Here is a 25561-nt window from a genome sequence, read left to right on the forward strand (position 1 = left end):
GGGAGGGGCTCTGCTACAGGCCAAGTTTAGCCATAGCCTATGGCCTGCCCAGGACCACCTGGAATGAGTCACAAAGCAATCCACAGATGGGCACCACCTGAGCTGGGTTTGAAGGCATCTCAGAGAGGCCATGACTTGAGCTGAGGCTGGCTGACACCAATGCCAGGCTTGGGGCTGCTTAGCATGGGCATGCTGAGGACAGATGCTGCTTGTTTGAGGTTTGTGAACCATTAAGAGATTTTAGGAAATTTTGCAGCATGAGCCAAGACTGGCCATTTGTATGGAAAAGCCACTAGAAGCATCTTGGATGAGCCCACAAGTTGGGTGTGGTGGCATCTCAGGGAATCACCAGGGCTGGTGTCAGGCTGATGGAGACTCAGATATAAAGACTACCTGTGTCTGCATGCTGGGAATGAGAAAGGGCTCAACAAAGAAACAGTAGCTTCTGCCAACATTTCTGTCTGGGACAAAACTGCCCCTCCAGCCCTCGCCCTGAAGTAAGACAATTCAGTTCCTCCCTGTATGTCCCTAACACCTTTCGAGCTGCTGACCCTTAAGTGGAGCTCAGAGTATGTCCATCAGCAAGTAAGTCCATGTGCAGCCCCTTTACGAGGAATATCTGAGATTTCAGACACCCTCCATCTCACTCAGCCACAATCTCCACTGGTTTTCATAGCCAGAAGTTATAGGGGCTTGTCTTCCTGTCACTGGAACTCTAGACTGGGAAGCCTGGTGTGGGGCTGGGATATCTGGCTCCTCAGAGGGTACCTCTGCAGCTGAGATAGTCCACCCAATTTTTAACAGTCACTCACACATGTGGGACCAGCTCACTCCATGTCTCTACCTCTCCTGCCAGTCTGGAGGTGGCTACTTCTATATATCCTTAGTTGTAGGACTTCTGTTCAGCTAGACTTCAGGTGGTTCTAAATAATGGTTGTTCGTAATTTATTTGTAATTTTGATGTGATCATGAGAAGAGGCAAGCAATTTATCTATGGCGTCATCTTGACTGGAAAATGGTGAATTATCTTCCAAGTTTTTGGCCAGTTTATAAATTGGAGACTTATTTTTTTGGTATCAATGTGTATAAACTCTTTACATACATAGAAATAAACCCTTTTCATATTTGCTGTGAATGCTTCCTCCAGATGATAGTTTTCCTTTAATACTGGTTTTGTCAAATGGCTATTTATTTCTATGACGTATAAATTGTCCATCCTTTGTAATTTCTTTCTACTTCTAAAGTTATCCTTGTGCTTACTTAGCAGCACATATACTAAAATTGGAATGATATAGAGAAGATTAGCCTGGCCCCCTGTGCAAGGAATCACACTTTTGTAAAGTGCTCCATATTTTTTGTGGTATAAGAATTATATTTTGGTAAAGCTGTTACAAAAAAACGTATCTTTCCTCTAAAGATCTAAAGGAATACAGTAAAACAAGTTCCTTTTTGAGGTGAGGTTTTTACTTAAGCTTTTCCTATCCATATTCATTTGATATATGTGCCTATAATTTTCTTTTTGTGTGTTTTATCTTTATCAGGCTTTAGAGAGAAGATCATGCTTGCCTAATAGACATAAAGGTACTCTTATCTCTTTTTTCACTAGGGATGTTTTATGCAACATCAAAACCATCTGTTTCTTAAAAGTATAAAAATTGTTCTGGTGTAAACATTGTTCTGGTGTAAACATTTAGGTTGTTATCAGAAATTTCCTCAATTTCTTCCTTGGTTATTATTCTGTGTAGATGTGTACTTCTTGAGTTATTTTTAGTAAACTACATCTTTCTAGAAATTAGTCATTTCATTGAAGATTTCATTTTATTGGTTTATAAGTGTTCATCACATTCTCTTTGGATTTGGGGAAAAATCCATTTTCTGTATTTTGTTCTATCTCCATTCTCATTTTAATTAAAAATGTTCCCTTAATCATATTTGTCAGAGGTTTATTTTAGCCTTATCAAAAGGGTTTGAACTAATTTATCATTCTACTGCTTTATGTTTTACAATTTATTTATTTATTTCAGCTTTTATCTTTATTTACTGCCTCTTCTAAAATTACTTTTCCCTTAACTTTTAAATAGAAGGCTTTGTTAATATCAACTTAGATAATCTCAGCCTGAATAGGTTTCTGAAGCCTGAAAGAAGTTGTGGGGAGAGAGACTGATGCATCCTCATTATATGTTTATCAATCAGGGCCCAATCAGGACAGCACACCCTGTGCCAGCCAGTTCAGTAGAGAGAATTCATATGGGAACTAATTGTCAGTCGTTGGAAGAGCTGAAAAGCCAAATGGGCTGGTGAGTCAAAGCAGAGATGAGCAACAGCACTTAGCTGCTCTTTCCCACCCACAGAAGCTGGAGGGAGAAGAAGGGGGTGTTCCCAGGCCCCAGGAGTTAGGGACTTAATGGGAACCAGAGCACAGGTCTGTGAGAAGCCACAGAAGGCAGAGATGGGGTGGAGGTGAGAGAAGAAAAGGGGAAAGGAACAACCTGGCTTTTACTACCCTCCTCCCCATGGTCTCCTACCAGGGCCTCACTTTGGCAGAAATTAACCAGAAGTCAGCTGGCAAAGGAGTCTGAGAAATGTAATGTGCAGGGGTCAGGCTTAATGAAGAAGGGCAGTCAAAGTGACCTGAGAGCAGACAATGACCAGTACAGACACCTTCCCTTCAGTGCAGGTGAGGGCAGAAGTGTTTGTGATGCTAGAAAAATGACAGTGCTCCACTAGGATGCTATAAAATCTTTGCTGGGTCCCCCTGGGTCTCAGCTTCTGCACTCCTTTCTCATTCTCCCCGTCTTCTCGTTTGCTTTCAATCGCTGAGCCTGCTTAAAAAAAGTGAATCAAGTTTGTGTCCTGGCTCTTTCCTCAGCCATCTTACCCACTGCCATGATTCTAACCCAGACCTGTTAAAGAGCAGGGTGCCCAGCTCTTATGTACTTTGGACTTCTCTGCTCAACACCAGATCTGGATTTCTAGCTGCCTAATGGTCATTTTGGATGCCTCAGAATCCTTGTCAACTGAATTTATGATGTTCTGTTCTCCCCAAATCTTTTCCATCCCCTGCATTTCTTTCCCAGTTGATAGGATCTCCTCCATCCCAGCATCAGTTTGGAGTGACCTTTAGCCCTTCCTTCTCTCTCACATCTCCTACAGGTCTTTGCACGTCTGCTCAGTTCTGTGCCCTAAAATTTCTCGGTTTCTCTCCTCTTATCTGACTACACTTGCACCTGTTCTGGCCTCTTCTAACTGTTCTCCCTTCCTCCAGTCTCCCTCTGTTCCAGTCCATTCCCCATGTTGATGCCAAAGTAGTAGTTTTAGATATACAACTGATCATGTTGTTCAAGGCTGTGAATTCCCAACCCCGCCCTCCCAAACAGGATTCGCTCCAAGTTTCTTTACTTTGGGATCAGCCTCTGCCTCCTTTCCCCACCTCATCTTCTGCCATATTCCATCATTGTCCTCTGATCCCCCCGAGATCTACTGAATTGGAAAACTCTGAAGGTGGGGGTTGGGAATCCGGGTTTTAACCCTCCAGTTGATTCAAATGCACGATAGGGTCGAGAATCACTATTGTAAAAAACCTCCCCTTGCACTTTGAATCCCACTCAGTTACAGATGCCAGCTTTGTGTAGCCTCTCCTGCTACTCTGGGCAGAGTAAATCACTGCCTCCTCTGTGTTCCCCAGCACCTAACCAGTACCTCTATTAGAGCTGTTAAAACCAACTGTGAATCTCTCAAAGGAAAGGACTGAGTCCTCATCTTTATTGTCCCAGTCCCTAGAAATTTCCTAGAAAAGCTCAAAATGTACACACATACACACACACAAATGATTAAAAATTATTTAACAAACACATACACCAGGCATTATGTGATCTCTCTAATAATTTAAAACCTTTTAATCCTCAAAAACACTGTAAGCATTGGGGGCTGTTACAGCTACTACTTTCCAGATGAAGAAACTGAGGCACAGAGCGGTTAAAATAACTGGAAGCCACGCAGCCGGGCGGGCGGAGCTGTGGTGTGAGTGCTGGCGGCTGCCTGCAGATTCTGAGGCCTGCTCCCACTGCTCAGCGGCAGTCTCAGCTGTGGTTCAGGATGTGGAGAGGCTGTTGGCTGGGCACACCAGGTGGCTCTGCACTGCATTCTTTCTTGTACTGTCCGGGGCTCTTCCTTCCGCTTACGCAGCCCCCAAAGCTGGAGCAGTGCAGGAGGCATCTCAGCAGATGCAGAGTTCTGCTCAGTTTCTCTCCCTGCAGCAGGGAAGGCCCTGGGCTAATGGTCTGGAGAGCTTATTTGTTTTGATAGCCAATTACCCCAGCTGGCCCGGGAGGTCTGAGGATCAGGCTAGAGTTGTAATTTTGAATGGTGAATAAGTCAGGCTTTTCCTTCAAGTATTTTGGAGACCTTCAAGAAGAGAATGCATGGCATTGTTCTTCCTGGGATAGCAAGGCCCTGCCCAGAGGATGGTAGGCTTCACTAGAGATTTATATAAGTCAGTTCCAGCTCTGAGGCATGTTTCCGCTTCCATCCGGTGCCCTGACACACAGGATTTCTGGAGCTCTCCAGGTGAAAGTCCTTCTCTCAGCACCCAGGTGCTTAGCACAGCCAAGTACATGTCTAGCACTGCGCTACGTGAAGGTGTGAGGGAAGGATAAGCCTGGCTTACGGGAGTCTCCGAGTATAGCTGGGGAGAAGAGCTAAGGCACAGACGTGAAGAATTAGGTCACGGCGTGATTTTACATATTAGCATGCAGTCATTAGCATGGATTCAAGTGCCAAATTGAGTGATACCAATAATTAGGGGACAGGACAGGATGTTGTAGGATGTCGATTGTGTTATAAATGGTTATAAATGGTAAGTATAAAATGAGTTAGAGAAAGTAGATAAATGAAGGCTGGGGGAGGGAGTTTTAGGAGGGAGTGAGATTTGCTCCGAGTAATGCAGGAAGGTAATAAACAATAACACTGCGTAGCTTTAATTGACAGCTGAACTGCGTGCTACATGCTGTTCTGAGTGCTTTCAATGAATCCATTTGATTTTCACAATCGCCCTGTGATAGGTCTTATTAATAGCCTCATTTTATAGGTGAAGAAATTGAGGCACAAAAAGTTAAGTGATTGTGGGGACAGAGCCACGAGAGCAGTTTCCAGGCTCTCGGCCTCACGTGGCAAGGTGCTGGCTTGGGTAGTAGATGGCCATCAGCTGTGACTGATTGCCCATCAGCTATAACCAGTTTGCCATTAGCTACTGATGTACCTGCCGTGGCTACGCTAGCAAGTGCAGATTGCAGCTAGCAAGTGGGGTTGGTTGGTTGGCAGAGAACCGGGTGGCAGATTGCAGCTCCTGCTTTCTGTGTCTCCAACCCAGTCACCAGCGAGAATATAGTGGTATGACTCCCCTATCCATGGCTCCGTGGGTGTTCCTTTTTGGCCTGTGGGGACAGAGCCAGGAGTGCAGTTTCCAGGCTCTCGGCCTCACGTGGAAAGGTGCTGGCTCAGGTAGTAAATGGCCATCAACTGTGATTGCATGGCCATCAGCTGTGGCTAGTTGGCCGTCAGCTGTAACCAGTGAGCCATTGGCTACTAATATGACTGCCGTAGCTATGTTAGCAGTAAATGGGTGCTAGCAAGAAGATGGGGGCTGGCAAGCGCGGATTGCAGTTAGCATGGCGGGTTGTGGGTTGCGGATTGCAGAGAAGTGGATGGCAGGTTGTGGATAGTGTGGCTCCTGCTTCCTGTGTCTCCAACCCAGCCGCCAGAGAGAATATAGTGGTATGACTCTCACATCTATGGCTCCGTGGGTGTTCCTTTTTGGCCTCACCAGGTCCTGCTTTCTTATGTGGGGAGCGGGAGCTGAGACCCCGCAGGCTGCCCCGCATAACAAATGGCGCAGCCAGCAGGGTTTGGTGCCCGCCAAAGCTCCCCAAAGGGCGGTAGAGCAGTTTATGCGTATGAACACTTGGTCTCAGGAAGACCAGGAGGAGCAGTTGCCTGAGAGCTGGACCCCCGTGGAAGGGTGGGAAGACGTGGACGGTTCCCCAACCAGCACTGGCCTGAGAAAGCGAAGGTTGTAGTGGCCCTGTGGGCTGGGAAGTGCTTGCTGACGCAGCCTGGATGCGGGACTTGTCCCAGGAGGAAACACTTGCTGAGTCCTCCTTGGGAGATGAGGGTGAGGTCAAGGTCGTCCCTCACCCCCAGGACAGCCCTGGCGAATTACTATGGACTATGGGGAATTGCCTTCCATCCCTAATTTAATGGACCACTTGACTGTTTGGGAACATACAACCATGTAGTGCAACTGGCGGATGTTTGCTTTTGTGTCTTGACCGGCCGCCATCAAGAATATGTAAGCACCTTGACTTTGAGCTGCAGTTGTTCCAGCACGGTACTCTGAGAGGCCCAAAGAGAGTGGCAGTGTCCTGAGAGCCCTGGCTGAGTCCAGGAAGTCTGGCTGTGCCCAGAGAGAGTGGCGGTGCCCTGAGAGCCCTGGCTGAGTCCAGGAAGTCTGGCTGAGCCCAGAGAGAGTGGCGGTGCCCTGAGAGCCCTGGCTGAGTCCAGGAAGTCTGGCTGTGCCCAGAGAGAGTGGCGGTGCCCTGAGAGCCCTGGCTGAGTCCAGGAAGTCTGGCTGTGCCCAGAGAGAGTGTCAGTGCCCTGAGAACCCTGGCTGTGCCCGGGGAGACTGGTGGTACCCTAAGAAGCCCAGGAAGTGTGGCTGTGCCCAGAGAGAGTGGCGGTGCCCTGAGAGCCCTGGCTGAGTCCAGGAAGTCTGGCTGTGCCCAGAGAGAGTGTCAGTGCCCTGAGAACCCTGGCTGTGCCCAGGGAGACTGGTGGTACCCTAAGAAGCCCAGGAAGTCTGGCTGTGCCCAGAAGAACTGGTGGTGCCCTGAGAAATCCTGGGTGTGTCCAGGATATTGCAGTCACCTCCAGGCTTCTCGCACAGGGCCCCTCGCGGAAGACACTTGTCACATAGGTTGAGAGGCGAGACACTGTAGGGGTGGAGTATGGGGACAAAGCCCCAGAGAGCAGTTTCCGGGCTCTTGGCCTCACTTGGAAAGGTGCTGACTCAGGTAGTAAATGGCCATCAACTGTGATTGGATGGCCATTAGCTGTGGCTAGTTGGCCATCAGCTGTAACCAGTGAGCCATTGGCCACTAATATGACTGCCGTAGCTATGTTAGCAGTAAATAGGGGCTAGCAAGAAGATGGTGGCTGGCAAGCACGGGTTGTAGTTAGCATGGCGGGTTGCGGATTGCAGAGAAGTGGATGGCTGGTTGTGGATAGTGTGGCTCCTGCTTCCTGTGTCTCCAACCCAGCCACCAGCGAGAATATAGTGGTATGACTCCCCTATCTATGGCTCCATGGGTGTTCCTGTTTGGTCTCACCATGTCCTGTGTTCTTACGTGGGGAGCGGGAGCTGAGACCCTGCATGACACCAGGTGTCAGGCAGAGTCCAGCCATGTGTCCATCTACGAAAGCTGTGCAGATAGGCAGAAACCAAATATTAGGTACAGGTGGGAAACAAGGAGAGACTGACTTTAGGGGGGCCTTCACACTTCAGCCTCTGCTTCCCCACTTCCCTCCCTATCCTGCTTAGTGTGCATTGCCCCTCACTTCAGTGACTCATCTCAGTAAACTTCCTTTCCTACTTCCCCTCGGCTCCAATCAGTCATACTCTCCAAGCAGGACTCCAATTCTGAAAAGATCCAGCTTTCTCTGAGCTTTCTTCAAGCCTGTAGATGAGCAGCCAAAGTCATGTAGGAAAAGTTACTCATCAAGGTCCATGGGATTTACCCCCAATTCATGATTGCTGCTTGCAGGTTCAGCCTTAGCACTGCCCATCCAGGCTACTATAGGGATAGTACCATTGTTTGTCTGGTAGTCTGAATCTGTCTCCTAACTGGCCACCATTCTTATCCTCCTCTAAACCAGTTCCCAGCAGTACCCAGAAGGACAGAATTAAGGAGTAATCACATGATGTTACTCCCCCGGCCCCCCATTTGCTTCTCATAATGGGAATGAAATTCCCTAGATCCTCCATGACCTAGTTTCTCCCTACATCTCTGCCCTCATCTCCCACCACGTCCCCTCCCACTCATTCCACTCCACTCACTGGAGGGCTTTCTGTTCCCTGGTACTTCAGGCCTTGGCACTCATTATTCCTGCTGCCTGGGGGTCCCTTCCCCAGATATCCCCATGGAGGGCTTTTTCTCATCATTCCAATGCCACCTGTTTAGAAAGGCTTTTCTTCCTTGCCCTGGTTACAGTTACCGCCTCTCCATTTTTTAAATCACATTTATTTTTCCTTTAAAATAATGCCACCAGCTGAAATACTTATTTGTTTATCTATCATGAGAGAAACTGTTAAATATCTACTCCATACTTATTCTCTTCTTTACTAACAGAATTTTATTTGTGGCAAAAATATATCCAGCTGGTATTATACTCCCCCCTCCCCTTGCAGGTAGGCATGGCTAACAAGTTGTACGCATTACCTACGGGCTAGGGTTTCAGGGAAAGCTTTTTAAGGGGACCTGACTCAGTTGAGAGGCACCACTCTTGCCTTTCCCCTTTTCTCTTTCTTCCTGCTAGAGTGTGGATGAAACAAATGGCACTTTGCAGCCCTTTGGAATAGGAAGTGCTCTGGAAGATGGAAGGCACGTGCTAAGGATGGTGGGACAGAAAGATAGGAGGAGTCTGGGTCCCTGATAACATCGTAGAGCCACCGCATAAATCCTGGATTGCCAACCTCCAGACTTATTATATGTGAGACAAACCAGACCTATAATTTGCTTATGTTGATATTATTTGGGTTTTCTGCTATGCTAAACCAAACCTATTTCTAACAGATAAACTTATTTATAATCTTTCTTTCTTGACAAGAATGTAACGTCCCTGAGCCCAAGGACTTCATCTTTACTGTTACAGTCCTACTAAGTCCCTGGTACTTATGATAACATGCGGCACACTGTAGGTGCTCGATAAATATTTGTTGAATGATGAGTGTATAGTAACAGAGAGGGTCTGATGAGCTTTCCTGAGGTGCTATTTATGGGGTATGGATCAGTCAAGGTAGATGAGGCTGTGCTAAAGTAGTAACACCAAAATATCAGTGGCCTGGCACAATAGAAGTTTAGTTTTGCTCAATTACGGCCGTCTGCAAGTCTGAGTACTTTCCAGGTAGCTGTTCTCCGTGTCCACCATTCTTGGTTGCTTTGACTTTGTGGTATCTTTACTCAAGTTCACCATCTTTCAGAGTTCACCATGGCAGAAGAAGGGAGCATGGAGTATCACAAGCCAGCTCTTTGATGCTTCTGCCTGAAAGTGACACATACCACTTTTGCTTACATTTCATTGGCCAAAGTCAGTCATATGGCCACAGCGAACTTCAGGGGGGTCAGAGGGAAAGAAATGGAAATATTGGAGATTATTGGTAGTATCTACCATGGGCTCCATGCAGCTTCTGAAACTGCTGGGGAGGGAGTGGGTAAGAGTCCTGTGCACACTCATGCAGGGAGGAAATGGTAAGGAAATCTGACTGTGATGCCAGTTCAAGTGAGGAGGAAAGAAGCCATATGCACACAGATGCTTCCCTGAATTTATCTTTTAAGCATGAGGATGACAACTTCTCCATCACACGGACCAGCCTGTTTCTCAGCCAGGATTATTGGGAGCATCTGCAAGTGTGCATTCACTCTGGACCTCACTTTTGGTGCTATCAGACTATATTCTGTTCTCCTACCTTGCCCTGCTCCTTGGGCCTGCTCTTTAGACAACACATTTTAAACTCTAAACCTTTGTATCATCTTTGTTTATATCCAAACTTAATGGCCCTGTGTCCCATCACTTCAGGGTTTTGAATTAAGCTATAAACTAATTCAAGCTAAGATGTGATAGTTTGATAAAATAACCCACCTAACATATTTGCATTTTAATGGAGGCTTTCAATGCCTTAAAGCAGAAGGGTTGTAATTTCAGGCAACCTGGTAAGCAGGTTGGGAAAATATTTTTCTCCAGAGGAGCCTTAAGTGCTCCTTAAATCTTATCACACTGCTCTGCAGACAGAACGGACCGACTCTCCTGGCTGATTTCTGTCATGTTCTAAGCCAGATACCTCCTGGGGAGAGGGTGAAAGGATAACAACATCGGCCCATTTTATTAAGTATATTGGCAAGAGAAGAAAGGAAACTTATTCAGAGGAGGTGGACTCAGGTGTGCAGAGAAAAACAAATAAACCATCCCACTCTTCTGTACCGATAAAACATAACCATTGGTGTTCATGGCAGAATTATGCTGCTTTCCATAAAAGACAACTCAGGCTTTTTGTGCAGTTGTGGAAACAGCTACGTTTCTTCCCCACTGTTTGACATTTTCCATGCTTGTTGCTAAATCTTTGACAGAAGCATTAGCTGGGCTGAAGAATAATAGTGTTGTAAGAAAGCTGATAATGGCCTAGAAAAAAAAGTATGTATAATACATACCTTGACATTGAATACTTTAATAAGTAATGCACACAAACGGAGGCTTTTTGTGTTGACATAAAATGTAAGCTCTACCTTTCTTCTCATTGAGAAGCATAAAGAACAGGGGAAGAAAATAGATGGAAGAAATTCAAATATTTTCCTTCAGGGACTTGGATGTGTCAATGTGTTATACAGCAACAGGTTCTTTTTAATTTTCTTAAATGGTAGAGAATGAGAGCATGTGAGAGGGCATCAAGTGTGTGTTGTGTTTCTTGATGTTTTCCAGAAACAAGTTCCAGATGTGAGAATCTTGTTTTAACATGGCTTCAGAATCCCAGGGCACTTGATAGGCTTACTTGAAATGAGCACCCCACCCAGAAGGGTGCTCAAAGGGGCCCAGGCTCCAGTTAGCAAGAGCCAACCTCAATGCCGGATGAGCTCATATGACCTGAAATGATGCATTCTCTGGGGTGGATGATTGGGCAGGACGCGTGATCACAGACAGAGCATTCAAGGTGGGGAGGAAAAAGGAGCAATGAAAGTTGTTGAATGTGTAAGCAAGATTCAGTGATTCCTGAAATTTTTTGACTTCGATTTTTGTAAAAAGAAATCTTATACATTTCCATCATAAAGACTTCCCTCTCAGAGTGCCAGGTGATAAACTTGAAGCCTTTTTATTCCTTTCTCTCATTTTCAGGCTTTCTCCACAAAAGCTATTACTGCCTCCACCTTCTCTTCCCATCACCCATCCTTCAAGCAATTATTGAAATGCCTTTTCCCCCGCTGACAGCTATTTCCCTACCTTATGGAATGAAACTCTGCCCCCAAAGATGCCTAGTTGCCTCCTGCAGATTACACTTAACCCTGACTAGACTTTGATGTGGTTAGGATGTAGTTTTGGCTGCAAGTAATAGAAAACACGGCTCACAGCTGCTTGGAACAACAAAGATACCCAACTGCTTCACATAACAAGAGGTCTGATATTAGGAATTCATTTGTTGTTTGCTTAGAGTCCCCACTCCCTGGCCCTGATTTAAAAAAATCGTGGCTAATGTGATTGAAGAAATTAATTTTTAATTTAATAACAAGAAGTCTGCTGTTAGGAGCAGTGGCTCCCCCGTGACATCAAGGTCCAGGCTTTCTCAGTTTTCCCTCTGACATCTCTGGGTGTAGACATGGGGACGTCATGCTTACTGCCTCATAGTCACCATATAGCTGCGGTAGCCCTTTGCATTCAGAAAAGGAATCAGGGATCTGGGTGACAAAAAGGATCTCCCCTTTATCAAGGAAGAAAATAGTATTTCCAGGAAGTCCACCAGTAAACCGACTTGCAAATCTCAATTGTTCAATGCTAGATTGCATGGCGATCCCTAGCTGCAAGAGGAGATGCAAAAAATAGTATGTTGCCAAGTATCTTGTCATAGTTAACGCAGACTCATCATGATTCATTGCCTGGAAATGGATAGTTCCTGCTAGTAAGAAAAACATTGATGGTAGATAGGCAACAACTGTGTATATCTATGTATAGATGGTCCATTTTTATCTTGCTGTTGGTTTGTGCCACAGACATATATATTACTCTGTAAGGTAGGTATGTCCTTGGGTGGTGGTTGTAAATATTTATACATGAAATAATAATTTTTAATGGATTTTCAATTTAAAAAACTAATACTTTTTAGTAGTTTCATTATAAACAAATAATTTTATAAAAATAAGTTTTATTAGTTTGTAGGGAGAGTATTTTGCCCAAGATTATACCAAATTACATACTGAAAATGGTGATAATACAGATAATTGAAATACAAAACTCTATAGGTAATTTCCATGTTTGAGTAATAGATGTGTTCCAGTAAAGTACCCCTAAGGTGACTTTATGTAAAATGAATCCTATATTTCCTTTAGCCATTATTGTGAAATTAGAAGTATATTCCCTTTGAAAAACATTATTCTGTAGGTGGTAGATGTAGCTGAAAATGACAGCAGATGAAGTTTCTATACGGTGACTCAGCTCCCAAATGGGGCTTTGCGTCAGAATCACCTGTTGGGATTTTCTAAAATGATGAAATTCCCAGACTTCTCTTCAAATTGGTGGAATCACAATCTCTGAGAAGGAAACCCAGGGTATTGTGGATTTAGTAAAGCTTCCTCAGTGGCATTGATACATAAGCAGGTTTAGGAATCATTGTCATTGACCCATAAAATTAGAGGGCTTAATAGGATTTTGAAATAACTTGGTCCAACTTCCTCATTTTACAGATGAGGAAAGAGGAGTTAGGAGACTTGCCAGTGGACAGAGAGGTCGACAGCAGCTGAGACTCGAAATCAGCCTCTTGACTGATGCTTGTGCCTTCGCCAAGACATCACCCAACTAGGGAAGGATTTAGGATATTTCACATGGTGCTTCTAGAGTTTTATAGTATTTCTGAACTTGGAATCTATTGCCTTTTTCATATCTCTTACTCTTCTCTTCATCAAAATTTCCCTAATGTACATAATTTTCTATGGGAGTCATCAAACTCTTTATTCTTAGAAATTCTTCCTCTGGGCCAAAGGTATACATAGCCATACAGAGCCAGGATACATGATTGCAACTCACCAGGGCCTACTAATATTGAAAAAGGATACACCCCAAACAGAAATGTTAAATTTGAAGATTTTATAACTCCCCCCCCAAAAAAAATTCTGTAAAATGTGCTTATTTGCATCAAGAAATTGTTAATGGCACTCATGAAACTAGCTTATTATAAAGGAAAAAGGGAGGGTGCTAGGATTTCATTAAACAAACTTTTTTTTGAATGCTTATTATATATTAAGTACTGTTCCAAGTGTTACAATGAGGAAGGTGGTAGAAGGGGTTTGGGATGGTAAGACAGGGAAAAATAGTCATAGACCACTATATTATATTGTGTGGTAATGGCAACATTCAAGGAATGTACAAAGCACAGTGACATGGAGGAAGAAATTAATTTCTTCTGGGGTTCGGAGGGAGGGTGCTTTATACACAGGAGGAGACTTCTAAATTGAATCCTATTATGAGTAGACATTCAAACAGAGAAACAAAGAGGACAGACATGCGTGTCTGTGTGAACAACATATGCAAACGCCCAGAGGAATGAAGCCACCTGGTTTGCTGGGAAACTCAGTGTGTGGTAAGGGACATTTCAGAAGACAGAAATGGTAGTGGAGAGGAGGCCAGCTTAGGGAAGTACTTACGTGATAGCCTAAGGCATTTGGGTTTCATCTCATGACCAATGGGGACATGTTGAAGAGCTTTCTGTAGACTAAGGTGGAGGGGGTATATTCTGAAGACAGGGAATTGTTTAAGGGGCTATTGCAAAAGTTTGGTAAAACAGGGTAAGAGATTTCCATGGGATGGAAATGAGGATAAAGAAGAGGGGAAGAAGGCAATAGGTGTTTGACAGGTAGAGTTGACAGGCCTGGGGGCTGACTGGATGTAGAAGACGAAGAGGAGGGAAGGCATGGAGAGTAATCTTCACGGTTCACTGCTTAGGAACAGAGCAACAAGAAGAAAGTTCATCTGTTTTGTGGGACATATAATGAGTTTAGTGTTGGCTCTTGACTTGAGGTACCTAAAGATATATGATGAAATTTCCATAGGCAAGAGAGAGCTTTCTGGAGCTACTGCTTTGGGAGGCAGCATTTTGGTGTTACTGTCTCCATCTCCCACGTTGAGTAAGGAGAGACCTGAGGCTACAAACTAGGGAACTCCTATCATTGAAGGAGTGTATTTGGCAGCTTTGGATGCATAACGAGGTCACTTCAAACTTGGAGCCTTAAAGGGACAAGGATTTGTTATTTCTACGGCTCATGGTTTGTGTGAGTGGTTCTTCTGAAATGGGCGGGCCCGGCTGCGGCCAGATGATCTGTGATGGCCTCTGTCACATGGCTGGTAGTTAGCTTGATGTCATCTGGGGTACTAAGACGATTTGGCCACATGCCGCATCATGCAGCATATCAGCTGAGGCTCATTCATGTGGTGGTGGTTCAAAGATCCCCACAAGTTACAAAAGAGGCAAAAATTCCAATGCACACACATTTTTTCAGTTCTGATTGTGTCTCATTTGCTATATACCCTTTGTCAAAACAAGTCACCTGGCAAACCCAGAGTTAGTGTGGGAAGGGGAGTAGATACAGAAAGGGCAATTATTGTGACTATTTTTGCAAACACTTTCCCATAGGGGCTTGACAGGTGGAAACGAAGCCCAGGAATCCCTGGGAACCTGCTTAGTACCTGGCAGTGTGCCAGACAATTTAGGGAAGCTTAGAGAGGTTAGATGTCAGCTCAGAGTCCTCCTGCTAAGTGAGTGAGCTAGCTGTTCAAACCTTGCTCCGTTTAGATCCGAAGTTTGTGTTTGATTGTACTCTCACTGTATCTAATAAGTTTAGGCTCCTTGAATCCGCAAACCCTCACACTATGCTAAGAACCCCTTTTGCTGCCTCTGAAACATACAAACTAAAAAGTATAAAGTGACCCATTAGAATTTGGAAATTGGAAGTCATATGCTTGTATTTGTACTTGACCATTTGTTCTTGATTTTGACTAAGGCTAATTGTTTGTCTTACGGCTGATTAGGGATGTTAGGACTGGGAATGCTGCTGCCTACGGTAGCACATTCTGGATTTGGCATCCTGGGCTTGGCATGACTCACAGGGAGTGAGTCACCTTTGAAAGGTGTTCATTTCCCCCCATTAAGTCTGTGTACAATCTATTCATGCTGCAAATGATAATTTCTTCCTTCAGGCTTGCTTTCAAGGCACCTGGAGCAGGTGTCTTGCTGTCCTCCCCCCTCATACTATGGAGTCTGTTTTACCTGGTTAGTTCTTAGCTGCGACTCTGTGTGGGATTTTTATTGCTTGAGAAGGTGTAAGATGCGAGGATCATCTGAAGGCCCTGGGCAAGTTGCTTCCTCTTCTTGTGACTGCTTTCCTGACTTACAAGATGAGAAAACTAGACTGGATAATATGCAAGTTCACATCCACTTCTAAGAGCTAATTGTGATTTGTGACCCTTGCTTCTTGGGTCCCAGGAGAAGGTCAGGTGAGTTAGCTGTTGTACAGGGTTCTGCGTGATCCAACCTCTCTAGCAGCATTTCCTGCCATGACCCTTTATGGTCATGCTGTAACACTGTTTCCTAAAAACCCATGTGCCCTCATGGCCTCACGCTGCACAAGTGGTTCCTCTTCCTGGAAGGTCCTTCTTATTTAAAGTACTCTTTCCTCATCCTTTAAATCGTAACTCAAACCTCAGAGGGAACAGCCTCTGTGAAGTCTTCCATAATGCCTACCACCTCATCAAATTTCCCCACAGTATTGGGAACTCTTCTCTTTGCCCTCTGGTGTCCTGTGTATCTCTCTAGTGAGGCAAGATCACCTTGTATTACAATTTGTGTCTCTTATTAGGCCTGGGCATTTCTTGAAGGACATGGCTTGGTTCTCTGTGTCTCTAGCTCCTCAGTACAGTGCTTGGCACATCAGCGATGCTCAGTACATGATGAGAGATCTGTCCCCATCTCACCCTGCAAAGTGTCCAACTCCTCCAACTTTTTCTAGTGATGGTGCTGACCTCCATCTTACAATGCTAGGGGATGTATTGTAATTGTCATTGTCTCAATAATAGGGGCAACACCCATAGCTTCAACACAATAATGGAGCATCTCCACCTTCTGGAAGCTCATTATTGAACCCCAGGCAACTTCCAGCTTCCCATTCCTGTTCTTTCACTCACCTCTGGTTTATGGTGATTTGAGGTCCTTGGAACTTTCCAGTGTTTGCAGAGAATGATCAACTATTGCTCTGATTTCTGACCCTTCAGATGGGCAAAGGAGTAAACTAATCTGGGAAGGTGCCAGATGGGTCGAGAGAAGGAAAACCAGAAGGCAGGGGGATAACATAGAGGGATATTACAGATGTCAGGGAGGTTCCATCCTTGGGTCACTGGAAGGATGGTGGTGGTGCCACTTGTACACGTGCCTAACACAGGAAGAAGATCAGTTTGAAGAGGTAAGATGACAAGGGTTTGATCATGCTGAGCTTCAAGTGTTTCTGAATATCATTGTGACATTTTCCAGAAGGTAGTCCAAATGGAGACTGGAGGCTGGGGAGAAAAATATCAGAATTACAGTGAGAAAGACTAAGCTTACTAAAGTTGAAAGGGTAGATGGGATTGCCAAGAGAGAATAGGTAGAGATAAAGAGAAGCTAGTGAATGGATACTTGAAAAATATTGATTCTAACAATGAGCCAGAGGGATGGAGAAAGATGTAAGAGTCCCAGAAGAATATAAAACCACTAAAATTTATGGAGAACTTGTCAGGAGCTTGATTGGAGACTCTTAAAAAGAAGCTCTTAATCATATATCTTAAATGAAAAACAGCTTTTCTTTATGGAATGATAGTCTCCTCAACTGTGTGCAGAATGTTCGCAGGTTTGCACACAAAGACTGGAGGTCTTGCCCAGCCAATTTAATTAGCGGAGTCAGTTTAGACAAAGGGCAAGGAGACAGATTTTGCATGGGATTAGGGAAAATTTCAATCAGATGGGATGATTAGGAATATCAAATGACACAGAATTATTGGGGTTTGAATGCTGATGGAATTATTGACTGCTTTTTAAAATAATGTATTTGAGTGTGTTTTAACTCCCTAGTCTTTCCCTGTGAGTAAAAGGTATACATCTTATTTACAAATACAATAACTGAATCCAAATGGGGTGATCCCTGTATTTTAATTAATTAACATATTTTGTGTGTTCATCCAGGCTGTTTTATTGAAAACTGTCCTGTTTTTTGTTGTTGTTGTTTTTATTTTTTAAATAAACAGCATTCAGAAAGTACATTGGGAATTCTTATTTATTTTTTGTGGTAAAATATATATAAAATTTACCATTTGAACCATTTTTAAGTTTAAAATTTAGTGGTATTAAGTACATTCTCAATGTTGTGCAACCATCACCACTGTCTATTTTCAGAAAATTTTCATCATCCCAAACAGAAACTCTGTACACATTAAACATTAAGTCCTTGCTCCTTTCTCCCCACAACCCTTGGGAACCTCTATCCTACTTTCCATTTCTATGAATTTTCCTAGTCTATATACCTCATGTAAGTGGAATTACACATATTTATACTTTTGTGTCTGGCTTATTTCACTTAGTATATCCTTGGAAATTGGGATTTTGGCTGTCCCAATGTTTTGGATACAGATTTCTGTAGTATGTGGCATAATTTCTCAATTATTTTCCCAGAGGGTTTTGCTCTGTCCCCTCTTGGAATGGTGAATAAAAATTTCTCTCCTGAGAAGTTATTTTGAATATTTTTAATACAATGTCCAACTGCGACAGTTGTGTGATGGTAATCCTGGTGGTGGTTTCAACATTTGCCAAAGGCCTTTGGTGGAGGAATTGTAGCACATGACAGTACTGATCCACAACAAAGGTGCCCTACATCATGAACTACTGGCCATATAAAGGCCCCTAGAAATCTTCTATTATGACATAGAACACCAAAGCTTCCTTGTACTGACTAATTGGGACTCTCTCCTGTGAGCACTTGTCACATGTCAAAACACTTCTTCATTTTAATGACGTTAATAAAAATTTTTATAAGCCACAAATTTTTTATTACATTCAACAGACATAAAATTACTCTGTCAAGAAAGTTTTTAAATGCTTTTTCCTGATTCCTGGTCAAGATGGCAAAGTAAGGAAATGCTTGCTTCCTTTCATGACCACATCAAAATTACAACCAAACTACAGAACAACCATCATTGAGAACTGCCTGAAGTCTAGGTGAACGGAAGTCCTATAACTGAGGATATACAAAAGAAGCCACATCAAGAATGGTAGGAAGGGCAAAGATGTGAAATGGGCCTGTGCCACAACCACGTATAGCAATTAAAAATCAGGAGGGAATAGGTCAGCTGCAGAAGTCCCCCTGAAAAGCGAGGAGCCCATCCCCATACCAGGATCCCCAGCCCAGGTTTCCAGTGCCAGGAATAGATGTTCCGGCAACTTCTGTGCAAACCAGCAGAGATTGTGGCTGAGTGAGATGAAGGGCTGCTGGAGTCCCAAGCGTTTCTCTTAAAGGGCCCAAGCACGGACTTACTCACTGATGGACTCACTCACTCTGAGCTCCAGGGTCAAGGCAGCAGCTTGAAAGGTGCCAGGGACAAATGGGAAGAACTGAATTGTGTGACTTTATGGTGACAGCTGCAGGGACAGCTTTCTTCCAGATACAAGTGCTGGCAGAAGCCATAGTTCCTTTCTTGAGCCTTCCCTGCACCTGGTATGCAGACACAGGCGGGCACCATATCTGAGTCTCTATCCACCTGGCTAACACTGTTTCAATCACTCTGGTGATTCCCTGAGAACCTCCCCACCCAACTTGCTGGCACACACAAGCCACTTCCAGTGGCTTTTCCATACAAATGTCCTATCTTGGTTCATGTTGCAGACTTTCCTAAGAATCTCTCAAAAGTTTCCAACCCCCAAACAAGCAGCATCTGGCCTTGGCAGGACCTGTACATCTGGCTAAGCAGCCCCAATCCTAGCACTAGTGCCGTAAGCATAAGACCTGACACAATAAACTGCATAGAAGAAAACATAGGTACTAAACTTATGGACTTTGGGTTCAAAGAGCATTTTATGAATTTGACTCCAAAGGCAATGGAAGTAAAAGCTAAAATAAACGAATAGGACTATATGAAACTTAAAAGCTTCTGCACAGCAAAAGAAACCATCGACAAAATAAAGAGACAACCGACTGAATGGGAGATTTTTGCAAACAGTGCCTCCGATAAGGGTCTAATATCCAAAATATACAGGGAACTCATGAAACTCAACAACAAAAACACCAAACCACCCAATTGAAAAATGGACAGAGGACCTGAAGAGCCATGTCTCCAAAGAGGACATACAAATGGCAAATAGACATATGAAAAAATGCTCCACATCACTAATGATCAGAGAAATGCAAATAAAAACCACAATGAGATATCACCTCACCCCAGTCAGAATGGCTTTCATCAACAAGACAAATAGTAACAAGTGTTGGAGAGTCTGTGGATAAAAAGGAACCCTCATACACTGTTGGTAGGATTGCAGACTGGTGCAGCCGTTATGGAAGGCAGTGTGGAGGTTCCTCAAAAAATTATGAATAGAATTACCATATGACCCAGCAATCCCTCTCCTGGGTACCCCCAAAAATCTGAGAACATTTATCCATAAAGACACATATGTTCCAATGTTCATTGCAGTTTTGTTTACAGTGGCCAAGACATGGAAACAACAAAAATGTCCTTCGATAAATGAATGGATAAAGAAGTTGTGGTATACATACACAATGAAATACTATTCGGCGATAAGAAAAGATGATAGGAACATTTGTGACAACATGGATGGATCTTGAGAGTATAATGCTAAGCGAAATAAGTCAGACAGAAAAAGCAGAGAACCCTATGATTTCACTGATATGTGGTTTATAAACCAAAAACAAGAAAAGAACAAGACAAACAAATGAGAAACAAGAACTCATAGACACAGACAATAGTTTAGTGGTTACCAGTGGGTAAGGGGGTGGGAGGGTGGTAGGTGAAGGTAAGGGGGATCAAATATATGGTGATGGAAGGAGAACTGCCTCTGGGTGGTGAATACACAATGGGATTCATAGATGATGTAATACAGAATTGTACACCTGAAATCTATGTAATTTCACTAATAGTTGTCACCCCAATAAATAAATAAAAAGAAATACAAATTTGTACTCACAAAATAATCATGGGGATGTGGATTATAGCATGGGGAATATAGTCATTAGCATTGTAATAACTATGTGTGATATTAAATAGGTACTTGATTTATCAGGGTCACTGCTTCATAAGTTATATAAGTGTGTAATCACTTTATTGTACACCTTAAACTAATGTAATATTGTACGTCAATTTTAATTAAAAAAATTAATAATTAAAAGGCTGAGCTAGACCATGAAAAAATATATGCACTTTATTTTGCATAGAAGGAAGCACAGATACACTTCTAGGGGTAAAATGTACGTTTGGGATTTTGATAGACATCACTAAATTCCTCTCCGTAAACATTGTTCCGATTTACTCTCTTCACCCCCACCCCAGTGCCTGCTTTCCAGTACCCTCCCTAACCAGCATGGTATCAAACTCTCGATTTTTGTCCAACCTGTAGTTTAAAAGTGATATCTCCTTTTAGTTTTTATCTGCATTTCTATTGTGAGTGCAGAATAGGCTTGAACAGGATTAAAGAGCCATTTTGCTAAAGCCTGTTTACTGCTACCAGACACAATCTCTTTAAGAGACAAGAACTGCAGACTCTCCAGGAAAAGAAAAAAAAAGATGCAACAGCAGGCAGTATAAATCCGTTCTCAACCACTTCTTTGAAGCAATTGACTGTGCTTTCCACCTATAACCTGCACATTCAAAAGATGCTTTCTGGACCACGGCAGAGAAATCAGAGGAGACAGAAACAAACACGTGAGTGCTTGCTGTACATCAGGCACCAAGCTCTATATACCTCTCATTTAATCCTCCTAACAGTTTTAATCCATGAGACTTTGAGAGGTTAAGTACCTGCTTACTCACAGAGATAAATGGCAGAGGAAGAAGTGAACCCAGTTCTAAATGCCAGCACCCATATTTTGTTCATTGCACTACACTGCGTCCTGGCATACCTCCTGAGATTCATATGCTAAGAGGTGGTCTTTTTACTTTAATCATGACCTTCTAAGCAGAAGTATACTATAGTATTGCCTCTCTATAGAGCCTAAATATAGACCTTGATAAGGTTTCTAATGATCCCAGTTTCCCTTAAGGTTTACTTGCCAGTTAAGAGTCCACATGGAACTAGCTTGTAGAATTACTGAAGATGCCCAATTATCAGCACCAATAATTGTTCAGAGATTTAAATATTAGTATGAATACCAAGAAAGAGGCTGGGGATTAGTGTATATGTTGAGAGGGGCACAATTAGCTCAGCAAGGTAGTGCAGAACACATCTTAGGTGGCATGTTGATGACTCACCTTGGGAATGGATACAACAAATCCCCACAACAGTGTCTGCAGAGAACCAGATTTGACAACTGCAAAGCTCCAAGGAAGCGTTCTAGCCAAGGATGTTTCATTACCTTACATAAGAGTTCCTAACACAAATATCATGAAGAACAATGGAAGACAGCCTCCTACCCAGAAGCTGGGTGATAGAAGTTAGCTCAGGCAAGCAAATGGTAAGAGGGGTAGAGTCATAAGAAGGAAAGTTGTCTTGAGAGAAAAGCTCTCCCCACTCCACCAAATCTATCAAAGCATGCATGGTTCCAAGAAGGCACCCTCATGTGTGATGCTCCCACCAGGGGACTACTCAGGGTGTCTGGGGACAATGTGCTACGGGCCACAATGACATAATTTCAGAAATGGGAATAAGTATTTTTTTGCATTGTCATAATTTTTAATTTTCAATTACAGTTGACATAAAACACTATATTAGTTTCCATTGTGATCAAAAGATATGATGAATGTTTAAATTAAAAAAATTATTACAGTAAAAGACACATTGCCATTAATCCCCCTCAAATTACTCCCCCTCACTTCAAACACTCTTATCTCATCTTTCTTGCCACTTTCTGAAGCAGTTCTGGAAGTCCTCTTTTGTGAGTGTCTTTACTTCATCCTCCATCATGACACCGCTCCATGTCACACATCGCTTCTGGTATATGGCAATTTCTGTCAAATAAAAACATTACAGTGTGTCCTTATCCACCCTATTCACCAGATCTGGCACCGTGCGACTTCTGGCTCTTCCCCAAAGTCAAAATGACCATGAAAGGAAAATGTTTTGAATCGATTCAGGACATTGAGGCAGCCACGATAGCACAACTAAAGACACTCATGAAAGAGGACTTCCAGAACGGCTTCAGAAAGTGGCAAGAATAATGAGATAATTGTGTTTGAAATGAGGGGGAGTATTTTGAGGTGAATTAATTGCAATATGTCTTTTACTGTAATCATTTTTTTATTTAAACATTCACTGTATGTTTTGATCACATCTCATAAAACACAGTGTTCAGATATTTATATAACTTACAAGGTTGTGATCACCCAATAAATCTAGTACCCAGTTGGCACTATATAGAGTTATTACCGTATTATTGACTATATTCCCTATGCTATGCTTTACATCCCCATGATTATTTTGTAACTACCAGTTTGTGCTTCTTAATTCCTACCCCTTTGTCACCCATCCTTCAAATTCCCCTTCCATCTTATAACCCTCAATATGTTCTCTGTGTCTATGAGTTTGTGTTTTGTTAGTTTTTATCTTGTTTTTTAGATTTTATATATAAGTGAAGTCATATGGTATTTGTCCTTCTCTGTCTGACTTACTCCCTTCAGGATAATATCCTCTACATTCATCCATGTTGTTGCATCCGTATCAAGATTTCATACTTTTTTATGGCTGAGTAATATTCCATTGTTATATGTACCACCTCTTCTTTATCCATTCATCCATTGATAGACACCCAGGCTGCCTCCACATCTTGGCCATTGTAAACAATGCTGCAATGAACATATAGATGCACATGTCCTTTTGAAGTAGTGTTTTGGGCTTCTGTGGATAAATACCCAGAAATGGGACTAACAGGTCCTTCTGCGTCCCTTGTTATAGCCTTTGTTTTAAAGTCTATTTCGTCTGGTATAAGTATTGCTACCTCAGCTTTCTTTTTGTTTACATTTTCATGAAATATCTTTTTCCATCCCCTTACTTTCAGTCTGTGTGTGGCTCTCAATCTGAAATGAGTCTCTTGCAGGCAGCATATGTATGGTTCTTGTTTTTGTATCCATTCAGCTTCTCTGTCTTTTCATTAGAGCATTTAATCCATTTACATTTAAAATGATTGTTGATAGATTTGCAGTTATTGTCATTTTATTATTCCTATCGTCGATCTTTTTTCCCTTCTTCTTCTTCTTCTTCTTCTTCTTCTTCTTCTTCTTCTTCTTCTTCCTCTTCCTCTTCCTCTTCCTCTTCCTCCTCCTCCTCCTCCTCCTCCTCAAGAAGTCCCTTTAACATTTCTTGTAATACTATTTTAGTGGTGATGAACTTCTTTAGCTTTTTCTTGTCTGGGAAGCTCTTGATCTGTCCTTCCATTCTAAATGACAGCTTTGCTGATTAGAGTGCTCTTGGTTGTAGGTCCTTGCTTTTCATCAATTTGAATATTTTGTGCCAATCCCTTCTAGCCCGCAAAGTTTCTGTTGAGAAATCAGCTGGCAGTCTAATGAGAGCTCACTGGTAGTAACTAACTGCTTTTCTCTTGCTGATTTTAGGATTCTCTCTTTGTCGTTAACCATTTTAATTATGACGTGTCTTGGTGTGGGCTTATTTGGGTTCATATTGTTTGGGACTCTGCACTTCTTGAACTTGTACTTGTATATCTATTTCCTTTACCAGGTCAGTCATTATTTCTTCAAATGATTCTCAATCCCTTGCTTTCTCTCTTCTCCTTCTGGTACCCCTGTGATGCAAATGTTGGTATGCTTGATGTTGTCCCAGAGGTCTCTTAAACTGTCTTTTTTTTTTCTTTTTTTTTGGATTCCCTTTTGTTTTTGCTGCTTTTATTGGGTCGTTTCTGCTTCTTTGTCTTCCAAAGCACTGATTTGACCCCGTTTCATCCACTCTGCTGTTGATTCCTTCTAGTGCATTCTTCATTTCAGTTATTGTATTCTTCACCTCTGACTGTTGTGTTTTTTTTTTAAAATATGGTTCTATGTCCTTTTTTTTTATGCTTGCTATCTCTCTGTTGAAGTTCTCACTAAGTTCTTTGAGCATCCTGATAATCATTGTTTTGAACTCTGTCTCAGGTAGGTTGTTTGCTTTCATTTTGTTTAGATCTTTTTCTGAGTTTTGTCCAGTTCTTTCCTTTGGGAAGTATTTCTTTGTTTCCTTGTTTTGGTTGTCTCTTTGAGTTTGTTTCTACATATTAGGTAGATCTCCTATGTCTCCCAGTTTTAGCCAGGTGGTCTTAGGTAGTAAGGGCCACGTAGGGCCCTGGCACAGTCTCGCTGGTCACCTGCTTTAGGTGTTCCAGGAGTGTCCCTTGTGTGGGTTGTGTTCACGGAAGGAAGCATGCACAGTGTTTATCTGCCCCACCATCTTGGATCAAACCCCTCTCTAAATATATTTTTAAGTGAAAGATGTACAGATGGAGGAATGTGTATAGATGAATGTATGTGTGTATGTATGTGTGTATGCATGTATGTATGTATATACGTATGTATATTAGTGTTTATGTTAAATAAAAATAAATAATTCATTCACATATCTAAAAAGGAATATTTTGGGCTGACTCAGACATATTTAACTGGAAACACAACTGGAAATGCAGTGGGACCACAGTGTTTGTGGGAATGTGTAATAACATTTAGTCTTCTCTGTAGGTGTGCAATATGCGTCTCCCATCTCTCTCTTCTGCAGTAAGTTACAGGAGGTCAAATTGAGTCTGTTTTGCTTTTCTACTCTAAGTACCTAGAACAAGGTCTGTTCCAGTAAACACTCTGGAATGAATGAATGAATGAATGAGGAAACTTGACCTCCGTCCCGAGCTTGCAACTGAATGAACCCTATCAATGGGAACCAGGGAGTTACTGTACTACTGTATTCACCTAATGTTCACTGCAATCTTTTCAGAAGATCACAGCTCTGGTTGTGAAGAAGTAGGCCTCACAAAGCCTGGGGCTGTATGACCTGATTATTGATTGCTGAAAAGAACCTAAAACTTGGCACCGTTTGAAAGAGTAATTCACATAGAAAACCTCTTATGACCGTGTCAGTTTTATTAGTTATTAAAAAAAAATTATAAATGTTTAAGATAGAAAATAAAGGTAAGCAAAAAATGATAATAGCCAGATATAGCCACAGTTAACATTTTCGGATGCATCCTTCCTGTCTCCACTTATAACACACACACACACACACACACACACACACAGTTTCTTAAATAATCTCAATTTTGTTTTACATGAAACAAACATTTTACATGTGTATGTTTTACATTTTACATAAAACAAAAAT

This window comes from Rhinolophus hipposideros, assembly GCF_964194185.1.
Source record: "Rhinolophus hipposideros genome assembly, chromosome: 7".
Classification (NCBI taxonomy): Eukaryota; Metazoa; Chordata; class Mammalia; order Chiroptera; family Rhinolophidae; genus Rhinolophus; species Rhinolophus hipposideros.